A 22,662-nucleotide genomic window follows, 5' to 3' on the forward strand; every position below is an offset into this window, starting at 1 on the left:
AATCTGCCCTTTTGTAATTTCTGTGTCCTGCACACCAGAACAATTGGAGTTAAACCAATGCTCCTGATGCGAGGTAAGGCAAGGCAAGGCAAGCCGAGCCAAGCCAAGCCAAGCCAAGCTAAACTGATGGAGACAAATAGAATTCAATGATCAGTCAATGGAGCCAGTCAATGGAGATTATATGGCCAATCAGAACATATAGGAATCTAGCACTGCAGAAGCAGATAGGAAGGAGGAGAATACGTGCTCTATAGAAGCAGAACCAACATAAGCATCAGTTACACGGTATAGACAGGCGAGCTTGTTATATAGATCCAGTACCACATTCTGTCGCTGCTCCTGATCTATCATCTGAGTGGATCATTCAGTATAGATTATAAATGTGTAAATCTATCAATCAAACAAACAAACAATCCTATGGAAGAAACAACATGCATCCATGAAACAGGCATAAGTGAAACAAATGATTTGTGTGTGAAAGTGTCATTGTATGCACACTGTGACTCACATACTTGTTTAATCATGGAAGAATGGATACAAAATTGCATAAGCATCTCACTTGTGTAAATAGTCTTGTGGCAAGCATGTTGATATTTTCATTTAAAATGGACTTGTGACTTTTTGCAGATGCTTCTGGGAGGAACAAAACTTGAATTCTGTGTAAAAGAGGAGCAAGGACTCCAATTAAATACTTTCAGATTTTACTGGGCATGTTTAATACCAGCATATGGTTCTGTTGATCCTGACCTAGATTTCTACAGCCATTTCTAAGAGGAAAGAAATTGAAAGCTCAGATATTTATTCACAGTTGATATCTCTGATCTCCCCTTTGTATCCAAGCATTGTATCATGAGATCTCTTCTGGACCTTGTTACCATACTCACTTAACTGGTCAATGAAAAGGTCAGTATGTCATGGGAACAACAAAAAGGGTCAGCTGGCTCAGTCAACTAACCTCAGGGAATTAAGATTAATCTTAAACAGAGCAAATCCTGCATAGGTGTAAACTACCTCTATTTAGTCATGAGAATTGCTGGCCATGGTCTTAATTAATTCCAACAATCTTGAGATTGTTCTAAAGAGGCCCAGCAAAATATACACTACCTCCCCATTTGCAAAGGCTTTATTTTCGTAGACAAATAAAGGAAGAAAAAAAGATACATGCAACAATATGAGCAACCCAATATGGTCTCACATTTAATATTCATAAAATAAGGGGAAAAAATAAAAAGAGGAAGAAGAGCCATAGGAAATTATCTTATAAACAAAACAACACTCCTGTCCCAGATGTTTAAGTTGTTTAAAAATATAAATTGTTTAAAAGACTTCTTTGTTTTTCCTATGTAAGAAAAGAAAAGAAAAGAAAATTGGGTGAGGTCGGAGCAGCCAAAGCCAAGCAGTGATGGGGCTGGAATGAGCTCATATAAGAGAACTTTGGTCCAACATTTTCTGCTTTCTTGGAAGACTATTGAGTTTTCCTAAACAGCTTGGGGGATGGGGTGTATATCTAATGCCACACCTTTTGTTTGGGTTTCACATGTTGCAAGTTTTCTAATTTTATTGCATATTTGTAACTCATTAGCTGCTAAGAGAATTATGACAGTGGCGGCAAACAAATTTTAATAATGAATAAAGAATTCTAATATCGATAGACTTCACATACAAACAATTCATTGCTGCAGATCTCCTTCTAGTATTCTACTTGATCTCCATGCTACTTAATCCCTTATTAATGATTCTGTTGATTTTAGTCCAAAAATGTTGGAATAATTAAACAAGTCCAAACCACCAGCATAGCATTTAAAGCAAACACTTATTAAACCTTTTCTAAGGCAATCAAAAGCATTATTTCTTTATGGTAATTTCATTTGTACACTATAGTAAATGATATAAATGCAAATAAAAAAAATGTTATGCTATTTAAAACAATTGTCCATTGGCTTATCACTACTGGATATTAAAAGCCAATTATATTAAAAGCTCAAAACCTTCTTTTTTCACCAAGCAGGGCTGGCCTGATACAATTTTAAATTGAATGTTTTAATGGGATTTTAAGGGGATTAATTTTATTTACTATTTTTATTCAAAATTTTTAAATTTTCAGCTTATCGAATTAGATTTTTAATGGTTTATTGTATTTTAAATTTTCTCGTTATTTATGTTTTATTTTTGCTGTACACCTCCCTGAGTCTTCGGAGAAAGGCGGTATAAAAATACGAATAATAAATAAATAAATAAATAAATAAATAAATAAATAAATAAATAAATAAATAAATAAATAAATTGTTCCGGGAGTTACATAAATAATTAATAAGTTTCTTTTATAACCTTCAACTACCTTTAACATAGTGGTTGTTACAATCTTTACCTAGGACAAATAGGTAGAAGACTAGCAGATGCATCCATGAACACCAACTAGCAGTCAGAACACACAATGAAAACTCTTTAATCACACAACATATGAACATACTTAACCATAGTTTCAACTGGGAAACTGTGACCATTCTAGATGGAGCCAAGTTCAAAATTACTACAGAATTCCCGGAAGCCTGGCTCTCTGACAAATTGGCCATCAATAGATACATAGACATAAACAACATTTACACATTGTGCAACAGAGACAATAAACAAGCCAAAAAAGGGAACAAAAAGACCAAAATGCCTCCCCAACACAATCAATACCCAAATGAGCATAGATTAACACCAAAACTAACCTCAGACCAACAATTAGAAAGAAAACGATATCCCAATCAAGGAACTGCCAAACAAGCTTACAGTAAATAGTCCAAGCAAAGAACCACCAACACTGACAGGACATGCCACTAAAATACAGATTGAGAGCACACCCTATTCCTTTCTAGCACTGATGATGTTACCTAGTTACCTCTGCAAGAAAACAACCAAACTCAGAGAGCATGAACTAAAATGTTTAACATTGGACATATTAAAGGATATTTTTGAACAATGGACCCAGAAGTTAATTTTAAGAGTCTCTGCCTCTATAATAGACTGTGTTTAAAAGATGTTGGAGACAAGGAACTACTTTTACCTTAACAAGATTGAGACTGATTTGAAAGTAGATTTAAAAATAACAGGCTACTGGAATGACACAGAGAAAGATGTTACACTGATTATAGAACAGAAACCAGCTGATGTCTTAATAATTAAAAGGATTGTGTAAATAACAAATTAAGGCAGTGACCTGGATAATTTGCCTACAGTGAATTTACAAAAGAGGCTTGTTAAAGTTTTGAAAAAAATTTATGAAAAGGGACAAGACAAAACAAAAAGAAATCAAGTGATAGGGCCTTATTTGAGGGGATTAAATATCAAGATTTTTAAGTAAAAGAATGGAATATAAAGTTGGTTTATTTGATCAAGGTTAAAATAGATTTCTTTTAAGTTCTGGTGAGCCTTAGTGGACTTTTACCCTACATTAAAACTGAAATGATAAGGCTTTAATAATTTGTTTATAGATAAGAGATAGGATAGAGGAATGGGTAGAAGATATCATTGTATTTTAAGAGAAGGTGATCTTACTAAAATTGTTTTGATAAAGGGGAAGTCACTTCTTTATGTATTACTTTTCTTTTTCTTTACTATATTCTTATTTCTTTCTTTGTCTTTACTTTTTTTCCATTTCTAAACCTTCTATTTTTTCTTTTTTAGTTTGTATTAGTTTTTATTGTTGTATCTGTAACTTTTAATAAAATTACTTTTAAAACAATCTTCTCCCATTCAGACAATCATTAATAATGATTTCAAAAAGATAGTACTGTCTCTTTAATACATTACCTTCTGAATAGACCAGCTGCTCTAAAAAAGTCTATTGCAAAAATTATTTTATTTACATAGAGGACTTGAACAAATAGTAAGGGCTTTATATTTTCACCAAAGACATTCATAAACATTCCTACAGTGAAAATGTTTCTGCTCTTTTTGCTTGCTAGGCATTACAGGAAGTTGAGTCCCAAAGGTAAACTTTGAAATTAACTTCTAGAGTAATTAATACTTAAATGGTAGACAGCTCCATCTCTTGAGAGGACACTAAAGAGTATTGTTATAATCAATTCTACTGTATTTTATTGAAGCAATGAATGGTTACATCATGTTTAAATCATAATGCTTCTCATATGCCCACCAAGAAGTAAATATGAAAATGGCTATCTTGTAATCCGCAAGGGATGAATGACAGACCTCTCCTACTTGCCCTTGATATAATATTGCTGCTGATTTTGGAGGGTTTTTTCTTTCTTTCTAGCATTTTCCCACAAGTGCAGAGTCTACTTTTTTTGGGATCAACTGAGTGTTCATCCCTTGCATGCAACAAGAACTAAGCAACCAACTTGTCAACTGAGCCTAATGTTCTGAGCTGAGATAGAATGATTGGCCCAAAGTTACTCAACCAGCTTTCATGCCTAAAACAGGACTAGAAATCACAGTTCCTGGTTTCTAATCTGGGATCTTAACCATTAGACTAAACTGACTCTTTTATTAGTTTATCTTTATATATTTTTCCTTTACATCAGCGGCCAGTGGGCTGGATGCATCACATGCTGACCGCCCTCACCCCCAGTTTAGCAAAGGGGGAAAAGTCACAATACATCATGTGACAACAACGTGATGCTACAAGTTTGACACCCCTGCTTTGCATGGCACTGAGGAATAAACTTGTTAAGTTGCAAAGATGGGCTTAATAAGAACGCACATAATTACAGGGCTACAACAAGCATTCATATTTCCTTTAAGATTTGTGTGATAATAAGACAGTGAACACTGTAAAAAACATCTTCATCTGCAGATACTTTAATGTTTCTATTTGTATCTTCAATTAATTGTGAACCGACACTGTATTAATTAAGCAATGAGATTGTCCTCTACTTCTCAGGTTGCAAGTTTCGTTCGCCTATGGATATCTATAGGGATTTCTGAAGTCACGTCATCACAGTCTCTTAGCTCTTTATGCCACTGAGAATTGGTTCAGCCAGCCAACAATCTTAATATGGCTTTCCCTGTTAACACCTGTTATGCAGTGAAGCAATGTGCAACTCTAATAAGTAAAGTTGCAAGTTGGTCAAAAATAGGAAATACATATTGAGTCCAGGAATGAACATTTGTCTCTTTCATGCTCAATACAGCTCAGGCTTTTGGAAGGTGTGCCAGTCCCCAGTCGCCAAAGATTTGTATTAGTTCGGCAATTTGCACACCTGTTCTCTAGGCAATAACAAAGGCTCACCACAGTGGAAGCTGTGTCACACCGTACATATGCTGCTTCTGACATATATAACACTTCTTTAAGGAAGCACATGGCCCCATATGTCCCAGGAACTTGTTTGCATTCTGCTGTACTGGAAAGGAAATATGCTTCAGAATAAATGGTTTTATCCCTTGCTTTTTTGCTTACAAAGAAAAATAGGGTTGCTCCTCTTTGCAGTCAATTTTCCTATACTAACTGTATTTGTATTACATATACAGAGGGGGGTGGGGGAGAAAGAGAAATAGATCCATTATTCAGTCTTTGGGTCAGCTGGGATGGGTGGAGAGAGAAAGAAGAGAATGTCTATAGGAAAAGCAGATTGTTGTATGAAAACAAGAATCCTATATCAAAATGCCTTAAATAGATTTCAAGATCCATGATAAGAAGGACTACAGGTATATCCTTAGAAGACACTCACATATTAGGCCTCTGCCAGGCCATAAACATTAGGCCTCTGATATTTACGGTTAGAATAAAAAATATTATTGCTATGTGCCTAACAATTTGGAGTATGTGTCTTATAATGAATGACCCTTGTTACATTCTGCATTCTGGTTACAATAAAAAAAAGCATATTATTACAGCAGAAATAATAAAAAGATTATTTTTATATTTGCCCATCCAGGCCCAGCCTTACCTGCTATCTTGCTAGGTTGCTTAAACAGGTTCTGGTAACTCTGACTTCTACAAGTGCTAAATACTTTTTTAACTGCTGGATAAAAGCCGGGACGTGGTTAAACAGCACAACTATCACTTAGATAAACATTTAAAAAATAATACTTGTAGAGCATGCCAGGAAGACTTATTGTAAGCAATATTATGGCAAGACTGTACAAAAGTGTAAGTTAAAATACATAGAATAATAAATATATAGAGATCTATATTAGAATCATGGAAACAATAGATATAAACATGATATTGTATAAATAAGAGTTAAATGGTCGTAACTAGGAAGTATAATAGTATGCCTATTGTAAAAAATTGCTGATACAACCAGTATATCGCTGTTGCAAAGTTAAAACTGTGATACAAAACGAAGAAAAATGTACAATAAAATATTACAAGAAGACTAGAGGCAGAATCCTGGCTAAACCATTTAATTACCATATGGAAATTACATTATGATGGGATTTTTTTTCCTGCAGTGGTATTTTCCCATTAGATCCAGATCAAACTAAATTAATCCAAAAAATTTTTTAACGTGGAAGATTCATTATTATTTGTACTCTGCCCTCAGACTGCATTTATGAATAAACACTTTTCAGCAGTTTTAGAAGAGAATTTCAGGAAGATTCCCTTCATCGCATGGCGATCTCCTTCTGGTCTGGGTTCCAAAGAAACCCTGATCTGTGAACTTCTTTATTGTCAGCTGTACAGGAAGAACAGTCTTCAGAAAATTGTCTTTCTTTAACTGAGATTTATCTAAGTTTCTGGGGCACTCTGATATGATTAATTTGTACCATTTGTTCAATGACAAAGAAAAATGGATCTCCTTAAAGCAGGGGTCTCGAATCTTTGTTCAAAGCTGAGGGGTCTCAGCTTTGCTGGCTGAGGAACTCTGGGAGTTGAAGTCCACAAGTCTTAAAGTTGCCAAGGTTGGAGATATCTGCAAAATTTTGTTGCACAGTGTGTAAAACCCACCAGCAAATAATAAATAACTAAATTGTTTGTAATTAAAAGTGCTTATTTTGTTATGTAATGGTCCATGACTACAATAAAGTAATTTATTCACTTAGGAGTTGGAAGCCATGTTTTACCTCATCTTGGCTCTCTCAATGAAAGGAGATCTACTGAGACATTTTTGGTTAGAGTTTTATATTTTGCCTTTGAACCCTAATATTTTTTTCTCCCCTTATAACTGGAATGAATGTTGCATTCTGTTACATCTCAGTGAGGACCCTGTTACAATCCACAATAACAACAACCTACAAACTGATCTTTTGTGTATCTGTCTATGAGGACATGACAAGAAAATTTCAAGGATAGGTATTAACAATAGGTTAAAACTGCTATACTTTTCCTAGGAGTCTATAGTAACTTATTACCTTATTTTGATTTCCATTGACCCAAACTGCATTATAACGAAAATAACCATACTTTAAACTTGAGCTGAGCTGAAGCTAGTCACAATTTTTCTCAAATATTTTTTCTGGCTATCCCGGTTGAAAAGTTTGCTGACTTGTTTACCTTTCATTTCCTTCTGTGATGATGTCTGATCTCTGATTGAGATGGATTGGATGGATCAACCATGTAATTAATCCCTTGAAGGAGACAAGGCAGCAGCTGCAGAGAAAGGAATCAGTGTTCTTCAAAGTCCGATCTGAGACTCAGTTTACTATCAATGTCAGTTTGTTCTGCGAAATTATTAGCCTACAAAATAACTGGCTGAAACACATCAGGCGTGTTACGATTTTCTAACAAAACTTGATTGATACAATTATGGGCTTCAACAGTCTTATGCCCATGATATAATCTCATCATTTAAAAAAACACACAACATTTTGACTTCCTGCAGTAGCGGGGATAAAAATCCAGTAATTTCTTACCATTAACTATTTTCTATGGCCAAAAATGATCCTCATAAAGGTTCTCCAGATCTTTGACCAAAACCCAGAATATATTAGCCTGCACTGTCAAGAACTGGCCCTAGGGTGCCATTTATTATTTTAAAAAGAAAGTCTGAGAAAAACACAGTTCCCACATCTCATATGGAATTGTGATTCATGAGCAGACATCTTTTAATTTAACTACACACTTGACTTGATTGTATTATTCATTGAGGCTCCATGAATAGAGTCCATTATGTCTTATTTTATTGTCAAGAGGACAAATATTTTATTACATAATAGGGTACTGTGTCATGAAGGCTATTTAATTTCCTTTCAGAACTTGGTGAAGTTTTCAGGGCCTCCAATGACAAAAAAGGAAAGGACAGCAGGGGGAGGGAAAGCTCTCCTTTAGGTACCCTTTAAAACAGTATTTATTGTCCTTAATCACTTTTATTATATTAGCCCCCCCGAAAGTAAAACGAGGACCCATATTAATTTTGTCAGTGAATTTTATAAACAAAGCTAGCTGTGATTTGGAACAGAAAGGTTTATGAATAGAAGTATGGCATCATTTTTTAAAAAAACTTCCCAACTTCTGAAAAAGAATGCTTCTCGATTTTGCCAAATCAGTACATCCTTTGAATCCAACTCTGGTTTTGTTTTGTTTTTTTAAAGTAAAACATCAGAAACAATGTATAAATGCTTACAGAAACCTGGGTATTCTTTGTAGATATTTACTGGTCTCACAACATTTGATCAGGTCATATTAAAAAGAAGGATTTAATCCAAACAATCAAATGAAATGAAAAATAGAATTGGTCCTCACAGATGCTCTAAGTGCTTTCCAATAAATATCGTTTCATCACTGCCTTGATCCTGCTAAAGCCGAAGCCAAGTAACATTTCTGAAAATTATTTTGTAATGTTTACTCAGTGAGATCATTCTCCCCCTCTTTCCTTGATGAAATACAGGTGCAAAGACTAAACACAGGGGTCCCAACGGGGCTATCTTCCAACCATTTCCCTCTACAGCAGACGTAGCAAAACTCAGCCAGCCAACTTTTGCATGAAAATGGAGGGGGGAGGAAAGCTCTCCTTTAGGTACCCTTTAAAACAGTATTTATTGTCCTTAATCACTTTTATTATATTAGCCCCCCCGAAAGTAAAACGAGGACCCATATTAATTTTGTCAGTGAATTTTATAAACAAAGCTAGCTGTGATTTGGAACAGAAAGGTTTATGAATAGAAGTATGGCATCATTTTTTAAAAAAACTTCCCAACTTCTGAAAAAGAATGCTTCTCGATTTTGCCAAATCAGTACATCCTTTGAATCCAACTCTGGTTTTGTTTTGTTTTTTTAAAGTAAAACATCAGAAACAATGTATAAATGCTTACAGAAACCTGGGTATTCTTTGTAGATATTTACTGGTCTCACAACATTTGATCAGGTCATATTAAAAAGAAGGATTTAATCCAAACAATCAAATGAAACGAAAAATAGAATTGGTCCTCACAGATGCTCTAAGTGCTTTCCAATAAATATCGTTTCATCACTGCCTTGATCCTGCTAAAGCCGAAGCCAAGTAAAATTTCTGAAAATTATTTTGTAATGTTTACTCAGTGAGATCATTCTCCCCCTCTTTCCTTGATGAAATACAGGTGCAAAGACTAAACACAGGGGTCCCAACGGGGCTATCTTCCAACCATTTCCCTCTACAGCAGACGTAGCAAAACTCAGCCAGCCAACTTTTGCATGAAAATGGAGGGGGGGGGGAGTGAAAGCCACTAGAAAGACGAAATAATATAGTAAACTTCCCATCCCACGTAGCTTAAAAATAAGAGAAAACAAAACAAAAACGCTTTATTTTTGAAGCTTAGTTTCAACAATCCAACAAGCAGCGGATGGGTCTTGCACGAAGCAGCAAACTTGCCGAATGATTGTCAATGTATCTGCCAGTGTCAGTTCACAGACCAGATGGTAAAATGCCTGGTTTCATTAGGGCTAGGAGGAGCTTCTCGTGAGCCCTGAAAAGAAAAGAGGTAGCACCCTCTAGCACCGAGACTTTGCTACCACTCTAGTGACAGCAACTGTCAACCACAAATTAAGAGCAGGAAGCTCTTCCTTCTTCCTCGGAGGTTTTGTTTTGGATTCTTTCTCTCTGCCCATAGCAGACAGGATTCAATCCCCACCCGGGCTGCTCCCAGCAGCACCGGTAGCCCCACCATCCTGTCCGCCTCCGGTCCTCATAGGATCACACCTCCAACTGGTAATTTTACATATCAGAATAGGAATCCTGAGAAGCTGATCGCCTATGCAGATCAACAGAAGCTAATTAGCATTTAGTCACAGCCATCCCAAACTGATTGGCAGAACAGCTGTGGGGAACAAACAAAACATGCTGAGTTGCATATTTGCAAGGCCACCTGCCACTTGGCAGAAGCCAAAATAGGGTAAACTATCATTTCATAATAACTCGGTGCCAACCTTAGTTTTAAAGCAATTCTGAACAGACGTATTTGGCTAAGTGTATAATTAGTACTTGTTTCACCTGACACACAGTTCAGAAATAGACTATACTGCCTGCCATACCTGTTAGTTTGACATGCTGATGTCTTAATTGAGATTGACAACTTGCTAAAGTGGCATTTATGGGTACAGGCAAAACCTACTCATCTTGAAACAAAAGCACTTCTGTTTTGCGTATATACTTGTAAGTCATTCAGAGACGAAACCTCTCTACATTCAAGTATTCAGCTAAATATTTTGTGGGATCATACCTACTTGGGCAGCTGAGATTAAAACATGTCAAATATACAGATTTGAAATAAACAAGAAGTCTAGAGGAGGAAATATGTTGGAAAAATAGACAGGACATCATAATTATGGAATCTAACGGTACATGACATCATATGATACAGACCATCATAATTCTATGAATAAAACTACTGTATTTCAATGAGAGATAGTACTGCTTGGGTTACAAAATGTATTTTATTTATTTATTTACTTTTTCCCTGCCTTTATTATTTCTACAAATATCTCAAGGCATTGAACGACACATCTTCCTCCTCCTATTTTCCCCACAAGAACCCTGTGAGGTGGGTTGGACTGAAAGAGAGAGTCTCAAGGTCACCCAGCTAGCTTTCATGCCTAAGGCAGGATTACAATTCGTGGTCTCCTGGTTTCTAGTCTGGTGCCTTAACCACTAGACCAAATGGGCTTTCTGATTTCTACATCTCTTCATTTATATCTATACATTACATTTATATCTATAAAATAAACAGATTTGGAGGAAATGACAGCCAGTTTGATCTAGTGGTTAAGGCACCAGACTAGAAACTAAGAGATCATGAATTCTAATCAGCTGGATAACTTTGGACCAGTCACTCTCTCTCAGCCCAACCCACCTCACAGGGTTGTTGTTTTAGCCACAAGGAGAAGGAAGAAGTAGCAATAGCAATAGCATTTAGACTTATATACTGCTTCACAGTGCTTTACACCCCTCTCTAAGTGGTTTACAGAATCAGCATATTGCCCCCAACTATCTGGGTCCTCCTCAGAAGGATGGAAGGCTGAGTCAACTTGAGCCTGGTGAGATTCAAACTGCCAAATTGCAGGAAGCTGGCAGTCGGCAGAAGTAGCCTGCAATACTGCATTTTAATCACTGTGCCACTACACAGCATTAGGTATATTCTCTGCCTTGAATTATTTATAAAAATAATAAAAACAGGAAATAAATATGAAAAAACAAAAAGCTAATTCATGGGCAACCTAAATGTTAAATTTGCTGGTGTTCTCCAAGCTTTACAAATCACTTACTAGATAATTGAGACAAATGTTGAATACCTTGTTATCAGTGAAAACTCATTTTGAAATATATGCCGAATGCAACATTTTCTTTATATTGTTGTAGAAGTATCTCTATGAGGTGACAATGCTTGTTTGTTCTGATGTGTAATGGAAGTTAAAACAAAATCTTGTCATTTCCTTTCAACTTATTCATATAAGAGGATGAAGCCCATCCTGATAATGTGCCTGAAATCATTCCCGCAGGCAAGAAGCCTATATACAGTATAAATTGTACTAAATATACTATATAGATTTTCTGTGCATAAGCTCCATCAGTTCTTTAAACTCTGATAATTCAAGGTTCTAGGACCAAAGAGGCCAAAGGCATAAAATACTGTAAGGCTATTTAAAAATATTTGGGGTGAAAGTATGTTAATTGGATCTGATAAAGCCTGTTTTATCTTCTGGAAACAAAGACTGAATGGCATGAATGTAATGTTTAAGTATGCATTAACTTTAGTGGATATCTCAAAATACTTTATACTGATTTGAATCTTATTGTTCTTATTAGAAGACATGGACACAATGGTATGTGAGCAAAGTGCTTTCTTTTTATTAGTGTTACTTTTTATTTAATTCAATTTTCAGGTTCCCGGACCCTACAATGACTCTAATAGCTTACAAGTAAATGAGAATTAAAATAGAGATACATCAAAAAAGGGAATACAACCAATTGGAAGGCAGGAAGGAGAGTAAAATAATACCATATTTCTCCAAAAAGAAGGCTAAGTCTTATTTTCTTTTGACCCCTAAATAAATGGCTAGGTCTTCTTTTTGAAGGGTTCTAATTATTGACTCACCTCGCGGCGGTGGCACTGACAGCCCCGCCTATCAGAAGCCCACTGTTAGCTCACTTCTTCTGCATCTGCTGGCCGCGACTTGCACACATCGCCCCGATCTCCGTTTCGCTTTTAGATGCCTGCCGGAAGGCATCTGCAGCCAATAATAGAGTTCTGCATCGATGTGAGGCAGGTGTGTACGAGTGTCAGGCCTGGAAACCATGCTAGGCCGTAGGTTTCCAGATGCTGCCACATTTCTCCCCTGAGGGGAAGAAGGGGGGTTGAGGGGTATGGTAACATTCTTCAAGCGGTCAAGGTCGGATTGTGTTCACATCTGCAGAAGGAGTGGCAAGAAGAGGTTTCGAATAAAGCGGAAGAACGTTGGACCATGTGACTGGCAAAGGGGTTAGGGGGGTGGGACTCTTGGGGTTTGTATAACTGGGGAAAGCATCCAGAAGTTTCAGTTTTGGAATTTCACTCATCTTGTGCCAGTTTCCTTATGCTAGTAAAGAACTTTGAAAGACAATGGCTTCAGAGTTTTTTTTATGCAGAAGAGGTTTTTCTGGAACCCTGTCAGCAAGACCTAATAAATAGGGAAGCTCCATCCCCCCATCCCCACCCTAGCTTACTTTTTACCTATGTGCCTTGCCCCACTCCCTGCACCCCGGGATGGGTAGGGTCTTAATTAGGGCTAATTTTGTAGGTGGGACTTAATTTGATTGCATGCACCCAAAAATGTGATAGGGCTTCTTTTCAAGGTGGGTTGTCTTTTTGGAGAAACACGGTACCCAGACCCAAAGGGATTCAACCACCATCATATCCCAAGGTCTGGGAGAATAATCATGTTTGTAACAGTTTGTAAAGAGACAGTAAGATGCGATCAGTATAAAACTCTGGCCAAACAGCATTACAAGTAGTCCTAGACTTACAACAGTTCACTTAGTAACTGTTCAAAGTTATGTCACTGAAAAAAGTGACTTATGACCGTGTTTTGCACGACCATTGCAGCATCCCCATGGTCTCATGATGAATATTCAGATGCTTGGTAAACTGACTCATATTTATGACAGATGCAGTGGCCTGCATCACATTTGCAAACTTCTGACCTGCAAAGTCAATGGGGAAGCCAGATTCAATGTTGCTAATTTAACAATTGCAGTGATTCACTTAAGAACCGTAACAAGAAAGGTTGTAAAATGGGGCAAAATTCACTTAACAAATGTCTCACTTAGCTACATAAATTTTGGGTTCAATTGAGGTCATAAGTTGAGGACTGCCTGCATAGAGAGTAGATGTTTTATCTCTGAGAAAGCACTCTAAGTAACCTCAATGAATGGGTTGAAAGATACTTGGATACGCAGGCCGTCAAGTAGTCAGGTTCTGTGCCATGAAAGATTACATACAACCAGCACCTTGAATTGCATCCAGAACAGTAGTGGTATTCACTTATCCTTGCTACTGGTTTGCAAATGTGAGCATGTGTGCCACCTTTGTGCATGCGCAGAACCTTCTGCGATGCACAAAGCATCCATGATGATGTCCAGGTGGGTGGGTGGAGCATCCTGCTACTGCCGCTACCAGTTCACCCGAACCTGGAAGAAATGGTAGAATCCCACCACTGATCCAGAAGCCAATTGGCAACAAGTGCAATTTGCAAAATGGTAATGACACATGACAACAAACATCACTGCCCATGCCATTGCATTCTGGACTGGCTGTATCATCCCAGTTCTTCAAGGTGAGCCCTGTTTAATGCACATTACAGTAGTGCAACTGTGAGGTATCCAAGGTATGAGTGAAAGGACTCTGGTTCAGGAACAGGTGCAGCTGGCTCACTAGGTGAACCTGTGCAAAGGTCCATTGCCCACAGTTGTCACCTGCTTTTTTTGAGCAGGAATTATAAGTCCAAGAGGATCCTCAGATTACTTACTAATCAGAAATGGGAATTTACCTTCGAAGACAGGGCAATGAGACCAGTCAAGATTCTGTTAATGGAACCTTACAATAAAATAGAAATAGCTAATCTGTTCATGTTTCCTGTCTGTCTACCTTGTAAGGCTGACAGCAATCTTGCAAGCCTGAAAGTACTTCTGCCCTCCCATCCCCTTTACAGCCCAAGAAATTAGGGTGGGTTTCTCTTGAGCCTCTTGTCCTGCTCACATTCCTGTTGTGGGCTAAGCTGCCTTCTATCTCAGTGTTCCCTTGATCACACCTCATTGCCCTATCTCCCAAGGCATTCTCACGTACCGTTTCACATCTTGAAGATTAAAGATGGAATATTCCCAGAAATGAGGGTGGGGAGGCAAACAATCCTTAGTGTTGTTAGGATTGAGTCCCATTTTATGCACACACAGCCTCCAAGCATTCAGTCAGAACTTGGACAATGTCCCTTGATCAACCTGGATCAAAGATGTATAATTGGGTATCATTAGCATATTGGTGATATCGGACTCCAAACTGACAGATAACCTCACCCAGAGTTTTCTTGTTGATGCCTGTCAGGAGCTTGACAAAAGAAGAACACATAGGTATTAATTTTAAAAATACATGCCTGAATACTAGCAAACTATTCTTCTTCTATTTTTGAATAATAGTGAACTACAATGTTATTGTGCAGGTTATAGATATTTGTAAAAGTCCTAATATTGTGGATTTGTTGGCATCAAGAAAAGTAGTCATAAGACTAAACATGTGATTAGCAAATAATTGTTGTTAATTTTGTGGAAACAGTTTGAAGTCTGTGGTTTTTTCATTTTGATAAAACTTACCTTCTTTAAGTAGTCCTTTTTACCAGATCATACAGTTTTGTTTTGCAGGAATTCTATTTTATCTTCTAGGAGAAGCAATCTTATTGTCCAGCTTGAGTCTGGATTCACGGGTCTTTTGAATACTGCAACAAATGGGCCAAATATAAATAAAAATTCTATAATCATCTTGTCATTTGTTGTATATTAATACAGAAAGTTCACTATTTGATTTGGTGGACACAACATATCAAACAGAAACAAAGCACATTGCAATCCAATTTATGGACCTTATAATTCCAAAACATTCTTCATTCTTATTTTGAAAATATTTGTGCTCCAAATCAGAAACAACATTTCCCCAGTTAACTCTGTTTTGTTAAATACATTTGCTGGAAGCTGAAGGTGTACAGATATTTTTTTTTCTAATTTGTTTTTTCCAACAGTCGTCACTCAATGTAATGAAAGAGGGTTTTTTCCCCCACAAAGGTGTACTTGCTTATCTACTACGTGGCTAAAGGCAAACATCCTTCTTTGGTTGGATAATAATCGCTTAGAAGAGTCCCTAGTATTGTGAATTTCAGTTAAACACCAGTTGAAAAAAAAATGTCTGAGAGAAAATATTATTAGAAAACATTCATCCTGAAAACATTCATTTTCATATTGGGAAGTATGGCCAGAAAATGAGACTTCAAAATGATACTGTTAAGTATCTGAAAATCAACAGTAGCATCTTCCATCATCTCCATCAATAAACTGACCTCAGAAGGATTACCTGTAGAAATTCAGCAGAAATCCTAAAGCTTGCTGAAGACAAAATAGAAAAACGAAGAGGGAAGCTTCCAAGAGGCTACAAGGCAGATTTTGGCAAAGCATTCTGAGAAATTTCCCACTGTCTCCAGTTGAGAAGAGGCCTTGGCTGGTGTGTGTTTCAGGATTCCATTAGTGTTGGCAGCAATAATTTCCCCCATAACAGCTTCTGTTGTGTTTTTATGATCCACACAGATGCAAAATTCCTGTTTTCATCATTATTGAGACCATTGGTGGGTTCAGTGATTTCCTTAATTACACTGTTCCTTCTTGTTTGACAGCTTGATTGTTACCTTATGGTATAAGAAAATGGTGATTCTGGGGGAGATATACGCCTAGTAATGGCACTGGAAATGATGTCCTTGCAACTGGGTTTTGGCATATGTTTGTTTTCATCCCAGTATGAAGATTGCTCGCTTGTTTTAAAAATGCAGCCTACATTTGTTTAAAGATGAATGAATGAATGAACTAAAAAACTGGGGAAATTTGAGGAAAATTGGAGAAATTAACAGAGGTATCAGAACTTCTCTATTTTTAATTTAAGCTCCAAAAGCTTTGCATCACCTTGTACATTATGGTATTCTATTGTTATGGTTCACTTTAAAATGCTGTTTCTAGAGCATATGGCTCCTTGAAATTCTTCATCCAATACGTAGTAAATATGGTCAATTTTTCTACATTTCTTCAGAGGACAGAGAAATTCTCCAGCAATGTCTCAGGACCATAACTCCCCCTTGTGGATCATCCTCATGTCTCACTGTTATGCACAAAGATACCTCAGTAATCATTTAAAAAAGATAACAGAATAATAGAGTTGGAAGGGACCTTGGAGGTCTTCTACTCCAAACCCCTGCCTTTATAACAAGGACTTCATCCCAACCCCAGACTTGGGATTAATGAGGGTATACAATTCAGTGTACAAGTGGTTTTCCCTTACAAAAAATACTTCCTGGACTGTCTAGGAACTAACTGGCTGAGGAAATCTGGAAGCTGACATCCACAAATCTTAAAGTTGCCAAGTTTGGAGACCCCTGTCCTAGACCATATTTGGTGAGGATGCTAGAGGCAGCATGATCAAACACTGTGACTCAGTTGCCCAACTCTATCTCTATCTCTCTCATATAAGATTATTGCAACACATAGAATAAGATTCTACCCAGAGGGTTAGAAATTGTGAGCTATAGCATAGAGGCTTAAGGGACAAAGGAAGATCCCAAAGGATGTTGTTGTTGTTGTTCTTCTTCTTCTTCTTCTTCTTCCTATGTTGTTGTTGTTGTTGTTGTTGTTGTTGTTGTTGTTGTTGTTGTTCTTCTTCTTCTTCTTCTTCTTCTTCTTCTTCTTCTTCTTCTTCTTCTTCTTCTTCTTCTTCTTCTTCTTCTTCTTCTTCTTCTCCTTCTCCTCCTCCTCCTCCTCCTCCTCCTCCTCCTCCTCCTCCTCCTTCTCATTCTCCCTTCCTTCCTCCCTAACTGGAATAGTGGTTTCTTGGATGATCAATAGATCGGTCAGCCAGGATTTTTTGTTACGTGGTTCTCCTGGGCATGTTGATAATGTTGCAGAATTTGCTGGATTCTTTTACTGAGTGGAATTACCAGAATTGTACTGCTCCTCTTTTGTGTCTGTATACATTATGCAATTATTTCTAATACACACATACAAACAGAAACAATGTCCTTCCTACTGAAGACTACTTCTGCTTCAATCGCAACAATACACGAGCACACAATAGATTTAAGCTTAATGTGAACCTTTCCAATCTTGATTGCAGAAAATATGACTTCAGTAACAGAGTTGTTAATACCTGGAATGCACTACCTGACTCTGTGGTCTCTTCCCAAAATCCCCAAAGCTTTAACCAAAGACTATCTACTATTGACCTCACCCCATTCCTAAGAGGTCTGTAAGGGGCGTGCATAAGAGCACTAGCGTGCCTACCATTCCTGTCCTAATGTTCCCTTCGTATCCAAATTGTATAGTTATTTCATTTATTTATTTATTTATTTATTTATTTATTTATTTATTTATTTATTTGATTTATGTAAGTGATATTTTGGAGATTGAAAATGTGTAAGGAAATGTGTAAGGAAATGTGTAAGGAAATGTGTAAGGAAATGTGTAAGGAAATGTGTAAGGAAATGTGTAAGGAAATGTGTAAGGAAATGTGTAAGGAAATGTGTAAGGAAATGTGTAAGGAAATGTGTAAGGAAATGTGTAAGGAAATGTGTAAGGAAATGTGTAAGGAAATGTGTAAGGAAATGTGTAAGATAGAAGACAAGGGAAGGAGAATGCTTAAGATGTGATTTTGATCATTCATGAAGAGTTTTATAGTTTATGAATGGCTCTTAAGCAAACAGAACTAATTATTAAAATCTTGCAAACTTCTTCATTTCAAATATGGAATTTTTTTTTTTTTTTTTTTTTTTTTTTTTTTTTTTTATAGGAACTTTTGGAGGACAGATAGAAAAATTTATGGATGTAATGTTGGTATTTGGTTAAATAGAATTTAATTGTTATAATTGATATATTTTGGATATAAGTTATAATTTTAATAATGTTATTTGATTTATGTAAGTGATATTAAAGATATGAGAAGATAGAATATTGTTTAACTTTTGGAGGATGTAATGTTGGTATTTGGTTAAATAGAATTTAATTGTTATAATTGATATATTTTGGATATAAGTTATAATTTTAATAATGTTATTTGATTTGATTTCAAATGAGTGATTTTATTTTATTTATTTATTTATTTGATTTCAAATGAGTGATTTTGATCATTCATGAAGAGTTTTGGGGGAGGCAGTTTATATAGGTTGAACAGCCACAGGAGATCAACAGTCCTATGAAAAAAGTAATAAATACTGCCTTGTGGAGATCTCAACTGGATTCCTGCAGGCTGAAATCAGAAATTTTAAAATGGCCATACCTGAGAGTACCTTTATTTTCTTTGGTTCAAGTATATATGCATGTATCCAAAATCAGGACAAAGCGGGATTAGGGTGGGAAGGAAAGAGACACTCTCATGCTGCTAACTTTGACCTCAGTGAGGGTTACAGTATTTCCAAATAAACATAAGTAAAATCGATCTGTAAATGTAATTCTGGGAAAGAGAGGAGAAATGAAACCAATCATGTTAACAATTTATTTCTCTCCCCTCCTCCCAATCTCTCCTCACATACAGGGAGAGGGAGAAACCTAATAGGTGACCCACCTGCCTTGGAACAAAATATCTCTTGCCTTTCTGGGCAAACCATGCATTGTGCTTTGAGATCCAACCAAGTGAGGGGATTGCAGATATGTCACCAAGTCTCCTGTCCTTCAAACAGCCTGAAACTACTGTATGTGGTAAGCAGCAGAGTTGGCAGCATACAAAATTCAGAGGTTTTTGTACAGGGCCAGCTTGGGAAAGGCATACCACCCAGAACTCCAATCTAGAGGAATTCCTGTAGGCCAAGTTAAAGAAGGGAATTCATGCAGAAATGCCAGGATTAGTTTGGAGAACAGGTTGCCTCTTCTCTCTCCCCCCCCCCCCACTCCTCCCCTGGTCTCCCTGCACCATTAGCTTTACCACATGGCTGATTAGTATTTGGGAGGACTTTAATTTAAAGCAGCTTTCCTCGGTGGATAGATGTAGGAAATTCCATTTCCTGTAATTGAGGATGATGGGAGGTTTTGGCCAAGTTATTTGGGAAGCGTCATTTTGGGCAAGATAAAAGAGAAAGTTTGGGTGGAATGCACATGTATCCTTGTGTGCATGCCAGTTGTGGGGAAAGAAGCCAGCATTAAAATAAACCACAGACCAAGACTTTGAAATGTCCATCCCATTTTTTTACATGCCACCTGCCAAGTTTTGCTCTTGAAGTCACAGGAGATCACATAGTCCTAGAAAATGAAACCAATACTAAGCACTGGGAATGCGCTGGTGCAGGACGGTGCCAATCTTGGCAACTTTAAGACTTGTGGACTTCAACTCCTGGAATTTCTCAGCCAGCCGGTACAGCTTTGCCAGGGTTTTTAACTTGTAAGGAGGGCATACTTGAGATAGGAGGACTTATGACTTCCGGTTGGCAACGCAGGCTTCGCGGACGTTCCCTTGGGATCGTCTGCCCTGGGTTTCGTCAAACCGTCCCTGACAGTGTAAATGGGCTGTCAAACAGTTTGGAATTTTCTCCCCCGGGAGAAGGGGGAGGAAAGAGTGGTCAGGTTTTGGGTAGAGCTCCCCAGGAGCCCCTGGAATTTAACCAGGGGATCGAAGGGTGAGAGCTCCCCTTTAGCCTGACGAAGCTCCGTGCCCAGGGTGCTTCTGTTTATACAGAACGAGAAGCCGCGACCACCTCTGTGCCAAGATTTATCTCTAAAGAGAATTCAACACAGACAGAACAAAGTAGGAGGGCTAGCAAGAATTTGCAAGTAATAAATCTTAACTTCAGCTCTTAAATAGCTTTCCTTTGAACTAACTTTCAACTTGAGTGGATTTAAAATGGCGTTTGCAATATACAAAGGAAAGTGAAACTATAAAGAAGAAGAATATAACAAGCTACTTTTTTAAATGGAATGAACAAGAATTGTTAATGATTTTTTTTTCTCTTTTTACCTTTTTACCCTTTTTTTTTTATCACAATGTTTAAGAAGAAAAATTTATTGAATTTTTTTTTCTCTTTTTGGTGGATTTTACAGTTTATGAATGGCTCTTAAGCAAACAGAACTAATTATTAAAATCTTGCAAACTTCTTCATTTCAAATATGGAAAAAAGACAAAGGAAGAAGAACATAACAAGCTACTTTTTTAAATGGAATGAACAAGAATTGTTAATGATTTTTTTTTTCTCTTTTTACCTTTTTCTTTATCACAATGTTTAAGAAGAAAAGTTTATTGAATTTTTTTTTCTCTCTTTTTGGTAGATTTTATAGTTTATGAATGGCTTTTAAGCAAATAGAACTATTAAAATCTTGCAAACTTCTTCATTTCAAATATGGAATTTTTTTTTTTTATAGGAACTTTTGGAGTTCCTTTCTTAATAAGTTTTTAAACAAGAGATTTTTACACCAATATATTAAAAATTGGAAATTCTTTATTGTTAGATGTTAAGCTGATTGGTGAGCAGATGGTGGAAAATGTGTAAGAAAGTGTGTAAGGAAATGTGTAAGATAGAAGACAAGGGGAAGGAGAATGCTTAAGATGTGATTTTGATGGTATTTTCTTTTTTTTAATATATATATATAGGGTTTAATTTTTACAACTGACTTATTTTGGGTATAAGGTATTACTATTTGAAATATGTGAGGTATAAAGGAATGGGAAGATGGAATATTGTTTAACTTTTGGAGGACAGATAGAAAAATTTATGGATGTAATGTTGGTATTTGGATAAATAGAATTTAATTGTTATGATTGATATATTTTGGATATAAGTTATATAAGTTATAATTTTAATAATGTTATTTGATAGATGTAAGGTAAATTGAAGAAATATTAATATTTGCAATGTTATTTGATTTATGTAAGTGATATTTTTGGAGATTGAAAATGTGTAAGGAAATGTGTAAGACAGAAGACAAGGAGAAATGCTTAAGATGTGATTTTGATGGTATTTTTAAAATATATATATATATAGGGTTTAATTTTTACAACTGACTTATTTTGGGTATAAGGTGTTACTATTTGATATATGTGAGGTATAAAGGAATGGGAAGATGGAATATTGTTCAACTTTTGGAGGATGTAATGTTGGTATTTGGTTAAATAGAATTTAATTGTTATAATTGATATATTTTGGATATAAGTTATAATTTTAATAATGTTATTTGACAGATGTAAGGTAAATTGAAGAAATATTAATATTAGTAATGTTATTTGATTTATGTAAGTGATATTAAAGATATGAGAAGATAGAATATTGTTTATTTTTGGAGATTGGATAAAAATTTAAGAATTTAAGCTGGAAATATGAATTATATTTGGGACACTGTTTAAGGAAGAAAGATATATTATAGAAGAATTTCTGATGAATACTGGAAGATGGAATATCGTTTTGGTCTTGATCGATGAAGATTGGATATTATTGATGAACTGGAAATACTAATTTAATTGGAAGATTCTGAAGATTTTAGGAGTGGAATGGACTGGTATATAATGGACTGGAAGAAGAATGTACCTTTTTGTTTCTGGAAGGGGAGTTAAGGTCTTAGAGAGAGGAGTGACTATAGATTTGAATTATGTTATATTTTAATTTATGATTGTTAATTTTATACCCTGTACTTTGTTCTGGGAAGTCTCGGGGGTGGGAGGGGGGAGGGAGGGGAAGGGGGGAGAGGGGGGGAGATGAAGGATCAATGTAAAGGAATGATTGAAGATATGTAATTAAGAAATAGAAATAATTTGAAAGGAAAGCGGGCTGCTCAGCTGCCATTTCAGAAGGAATGGAGAGGAGAGGAGGAGTGAAGGAAGAAAGTAGGTAGGAAAAAGAGAGGTAGAAAAGGGGGAAAGGAGAGGAAGAAGAAAGGGGAAAGAGAGAGGGTTAGAAAGGGTGGAAGAGAAGAGTAGGGAAGGAGGAGAGGATGTAGAAAAGCGAAGGAGAGGAAGGATGAAGAAAGTAGAAGAAAGTAGAGAAGGGAGGAGGAAAGGTTTGTTAAGGAAGGAAGTGGTAGCTGGGCAGGCCCGAATAAGTAACAAATG

Source organism: Ahaetulla prasina, chromosome 3, assembly GCF_028640845.1.
Source record: "Ahaetulla prasina isolate Xishuangbanna chromosome 3, ASM2864084v1, whole genome shotgun sequence".
In the NCBI taxonomy this organism is placed as follows: Eukaryota; Metazoa; Chordata; class Lepidosauria; order Squamata; family Colubridae; genus Ahaetulla; species Ahaetulla prasina.